Raw genomic sequence first — 5,439 nt, 5'->3', positions numbered from 1 at the left:
GGGTCCTTGGTGTCCTGAGGGTGACTGTGTGTGCCCCAGTTCTCCGGGGTGCACGTGTGTCCATGCACCCTTGTCTGCACGTGTGTGCTCGCGTGTGCAGAGTGTGTGCAGTGCGCTTGCAGTGTGTACGTGTGTGCATTGTGTGCACGTGTGAGCAGCACGCGTGTGTGCATGTGTGTGCCCCTCACCTCAGGGGGATCTGCTAGACCAGATGCGCCGACGGTCACCGTCCCCAACGGCAGGGACACGGTCTGAGAGGGGTCATCGCGCACGTGCTCGTGCAGGCTGGACGGTGCGGCCCCCTGGGGCCCTGTCTTGAACGCGATTATCTGTGACCAAAGCGTTTTCAAGCGAAGTTGCGTCTGACGTAACGTGCGCGCAGCACCTCAGCCGCGAAGAGGAAGGGACGACCTCGCCCCCCGCCCCGACCGCCCGTGCCAGCGCGCAGGGCCCCCTCCCAGACGCCGCGCTGATGTCCACTCACCAGCGGTGGCCGGGCTGGGGCTGGAGGACTCCGGGAGCCTGCACTTGCCCCGTGGCTTTTTCCGTGCGGACACAAGTGCACAAGACCAGGCCCCCAGCACCCTCACGGGGACCCAGTCACCCCCTTAAAGGCCACCGGTCCCAACACAGCCGTTCCCAGGGTGAGGGGCCAGGACTCTGGTGGGAACCTCGGCCCAGGATTTGACCAGGGCAGACCTGAGGGGTGGTCTGGACAAACAGACACGAGTCGAGGCCCCACACTGGGGTTCCACGTGCAGGGAGCCCTGCCCAGGACCCTCCCCCTCCCGCTGACACCCCTGTGGAGTGAAAACATCCTAACGCGAACCCCTGATCCACCCGTATTTGCATTTCGTTCTCAGAAGTCATCGTTTGAAAAATTTCAGGTCCCAAATTAGCTCATCTAAGACTGTGATTATACAATAAAACAGCCGAAAATACTTAGAGAATTTCATTTTTATTGCCATTAAAAAGATGAAATTAAAAATAAGTAAAGAGTAAAGTACCTTAAGCTGGAGTGGAGTGGGTGGGAGAAACCAACTCTCCTACCAGCGCACCGCACACCCTCGTTGTGCTTTTTAAATAATTTCTGGTTTTGGGCCTCCCTGGTGGCGCAGCGGTTGAGCGCTGGGTTGCGAACCTGCCCGCAGCCTCTGCGACGCCGGTTCAATCCCCGGCTGCTCCCCGGCCACAGGAGGAGGGTCCCACATGGCGCGCAGACCTCTCCTGCCGCCCGCTGCTCCCCTCAGCAGTGTCCTTCGGTCCTTCTGCCTGCTCTGCTCCCCGCTCTGGCTCTGGTGAATTCTCTCACCTTCCCGCGCTTCTGACTGTACCCAGTGCTTGTATAAACAAAAAACAAACAAACAAACAAATAAATAAATAAACATGCCTCTATAAAAAAATAAATAAATAAATAAATAAATAATTTCTGGTTTTAATTTAATTTAATTTTATTTTTTTAAAGATGTATTTATTTATGCAAGCACTGGGGGACAGGCCAGAGGCAGGGGAGAAAGAGAGAATTCACCAGCGACAGAGCGGGGAGCAGAACGGGCAGACGGACAAAGACACTGCTGAGGGGAGCAGCGGGAGACAGGAGGGGTCTGCCGCGCCACGTGGGACTCTCCCTGGCCAGCCGGGAATCAAACCCGCGCTGCAGAGGCTGAGGACAGCTTCACAGCGCTGTGCTCAACTTGCTGCGCCACCGGGAAGGCCCTCTTGGTTCAATTTTATTGAAATTTTCTTTTTAACATCCTTGTAGGACCCACGTGAGAGTTCAGCACAGTATCTTCATGCAGTTCAACAACCACCCGTCCGGGCGATTACAGGCTAAACCACGACACGTTTCTATCTTTCACTGAAAAGAACAGCTGTGGGCCGTGTGACAAAGGAGGGTCAGACTGATTAACAAGCCTCGATAGGTGCCTATGCTCAGAGTTATTCCAAGGCCTGGTCCACAGGCACCCCGCCCACAGACACCCCGCCCACAGACGCCCCCAAAGACGCCTGCCCACAGCTAGCTGGCGGCCTTCCTAATGGGAATATAAATGTTTAAGTGGCCCACGCAGGACGCCCTGGCCCAGCACCCGTGACCAGGTTTGGGAGCGGGCCTGACCCACGTGGTGTCCCTCAGGAAGCTCTGAGGAGGAATCGCTCATGGGAACAGTCATCCTGAGGGTGACCGTGCAAGGGTCTGAGCCACAAAGCCTCATTCATCGATTAAGTTGGTGTGGACCCAGACCGTGGCCCCACTGGGAACTGACCCCAGTCAGAGGCAAGGGCCCCTGTGGGTCCTGGTGGGTTGGGATCACAGGACTGTTTTAGACTCGTTAGAAGTGACCCCTCTGCACAGACTGGGGGGCCAGGGAGCCGGGTGCGTCGGGCCACTGGGAGCCAGGCCGGGGACATGGGCCGCGGATGCCCTGCCGGCTGGGGCTCACGGGCCTTGCCTCTGAGTGCCCTGGGGTCAGTGTGGCCCCAGCACATGCCAGCTCCCTGGGGACTTCCACTTGCCCATTGGGAACGGCGGGGAGTGGCCCATGGGGCAGGCAGGGCAGGGGCGGGGGGCCGCCTCACAGATGGTGAAACTGAGACCCAGAGACAGACTTGCTCAGGGGCCAGAGCCGGGGCCCGGGGACCTTGTGCACCATCACCCTCCGGCGGCAGGAGGGCCTGAGTGGGTCTCAGAGGGGAGGCTGGTACTGGGCAGGGGTGTCCTCGAAAGCCAGGGGACGCCCTCATCCCCAACTCCCTGGGCTGGAAGAGGGGTCAGTTCTGCAGGGCTGTGGGCGCAGGGGGCTCTGCTTCATCCGATTGGGGGTGGGACGGTCTGAGGGCAGTGTCTGGGAGGGGCACACGGGGAGGGGAGGTGGGCCAGCTCCCGGGCACCCTGGGGGTCAGCCTCACCCTCACTGCCTGTGCCAGCCTCTCGGGAAGTGCTTCCTCCGGCCAAACCACCCGGTTTGGGAGAGCAGAGCCCGTGGGAGAGCAGAGCCCCGGGAGGACAGGCGGATGCTGACTCGTGCTGTCCGGTCTTCTAGCCCCGGAGGGGGCGTTGGCGGGACTCAGCGCCCAGGCCCAGTGGGCCGTCTGGCCTCGCGCGAGGCCGGAACTGGAAAAGCCTTGTGGGTGCTGGCGGCCACCTCTCACCTTTGACCTCCATGAGGGCTTGTCCGTGTTGTTGGGGGTCAGTCTGTGCTGGGAAATTTGCCAAGGGGGCGGGCGCCCCCTCTGCACGGGGATGCTGGGGATGGGGTGGGTCGTCGGACCCCTGACGGTAAGGAGTGGGGTGGCCGCGCCAGGTTGAGCTGTGGGCTTCCCCGGGGGCCGGGGCTTGAGCTTGGGCAGACTGGGGGTGTCCCTGTGGCCAGGAAAGGAAGACCCTGGAGGCCGGGCGCCGGCTTGAGCCCTGGCCCTCTGGTCCCCTCCCCGACCCCCGCCAGCCCGCATGGTCCTCCCTGCGGGCCCGGGAAGGGGCGGCGGGCCGAGGCGTGGCCGGGCTGCCCAGCGGTGCTCGCGCTGGCCGTCTGTCTGTCCGGGCTGAGCAGCGGGTCCCGGAGCCGCAGGCCGATTTGGCGGCGGTTCTCGGACTCCCCAAGACGCCGGCCCCCTCCCGCCCCGGCTGCCGATGACAAGTGGGCTTTCAGGGGATATGACAGCCGCGGGCGGGGGGCCCTGGCCTCCGTCCATGTTTCCACACTTGACTTGCTCGGAGTTCACTGGCCCGAAATAATGTCCCCGGCGCAAGTCGGCGGCCGGCACGTCCACCCTGGCCGCCTTGCGCTCCCCTCCTTCTGAACACATTAAACATGCATTGCTGGGTCTCCACCCGGTCCCCCCAACAGCTGTGCAAAAATAAAGAAAATTCAGTTTGAACTTAAAAAGCCGGGGCTTCATTTATGTCCCGGACCTTTGTCTGCCGGGTTCTTGTTCCTCTTCCGATGGACGGCCCTGGGGGGGCGGGAGCCGAGGCGCTGCCACCCCACGTGGCCTCCTGGGGCCTGGGCCTTAATAGGGGCGCCCAGCGCCTGCGTGAGGGCAGTTTTCAGATGGAAATCGGAGCAAACAATGCCGTCGTCTGTCTCGCAATCTGTTTTGAAGGAGGGCGGGCGGGCGGGGCGCTGCTTTCCGCGGGGAGGTTCCATTCAGAGCGCGGGGAGACAGATGTCATGAATACTGATGCCGCCTCCGGGGTTTCTCCTGTTCCGAGCCTGAGGACTGAGCGCTGGAGTCACACGGGGAAGGGCCTGTTGGTGGGACTTTAGCTCGTTCTGGTTTCTTTAGCCCTCCTGGCGGCCCTCCTCCCTCCTCCCTCCCGTCCCTCCTCCCTCCCTCCCTCCCTCCTCCCTTCCTCCTCCTCCTTCCCTCCCTCCTCCCTTCCCTCCCTCCTCCCTTCCCTCCCTCCTCCTTCCCTCCTCCTCCCTCCCGTCCCTCCTCCCTCCCTCCCTCCTCCCTTCCCTCCCTCCTCCCTCCTCCCTTCCCTCCCTCCTCCCTTCCCTCCCTCCTCCCTTCCCTCCCTCCTCCCTTCCCTCCCTCCTCCCTTCCCTCCCTCCTCCCTCCCCCTCCCTCCTCCCTCCTCCCTTACCTCCCTCCTCCCTTCCCTCCCTCCTCCCTCCCCTCCCTCCTCCCTCCTCCCTTCCCTCCCTCCTCCCTCCTCTCCCTCCTCCCCTCCTCCCTCCTCCCTCCCGTCCCTCCTCCCTCCTCCCTCCCCCTCCTCCTCCCTCCCATCCCTCCTCCCTTCCCTCCCTCCTCTCTCCCCCCTGCTTCCTCCCTCCTGCCTGCCCTCCTCCCTCTCTCCTCCCTCTCGCCCCCCTCCCTCCTTTCTCCCTCCCTCTCCCTCCTCCCCCCTCCTCCCTCTTCCCTCCTCCCTCCCTTTCCCTCTTCCCTACCTCTCTCTCCCCCCTCCCTCTCTCCCTCCTCCCTCCCTCCTCCTCTTATTCTCCCCTTTTGGGGCTCACTCTCCTGGAGAGAACCCCACATGGCCTCGGGTGTCCAGACGGCCCCTGACCTCACAGAGCTGCTGGTGGGAGGGGGAGGCAGAGGTCACCACCTGTGGGTAGGGGTCCCATTGCAGGCGGGGAGGGGAGCTGCACCCTAGGGAGGGCCTGTGCACCCCTGGAGCACCTCATCGCAGACAGTGCTCCATTTCTCCATGTGGGAGGTAGTGGGCAGCTGCCCAGCCCCCCTCTGACCAGCAGGCCCCTAAAGCCCGAGGTCCTGGCCCCTGACCCCGAGGGTGGACAGGACAGGTGGGTTCTGGGGACGCCCAGCATGCGCTTGCTCCGGGGCCTGATGCAGGTAGTGGAGGTGAGGTTGCGCCCCCAGCCCCCCAGCTCGCTTTTGGAGGAGCAGGGCTTGGTTGGATGCCGGTAGGGCGGCGCGGCCCGCGAGAGCACAGCCGGGCAGCCGTGTCGCCAGCACAGGTAGGTACACATATTC

Source organism: Talpa occidentalis, unplaced genomic scaffold (assembly GCF_014898055.3).
Source record: "Talpa occidentalis isolate TD23 unplaced genomic scaffold, MPIMG_talOcc4v2.1 talOcc4.17, whole genome shotgun sequence".
Taxonomy (NCBI): Eukaryota; Metazoa; Chordata; class Mammalia; order Eulipotyphla; family Talpidae; genus Talpa; species Talpa occidentalis.
This window is presented reverse-complemented; position numbering follows the sequence as displayed.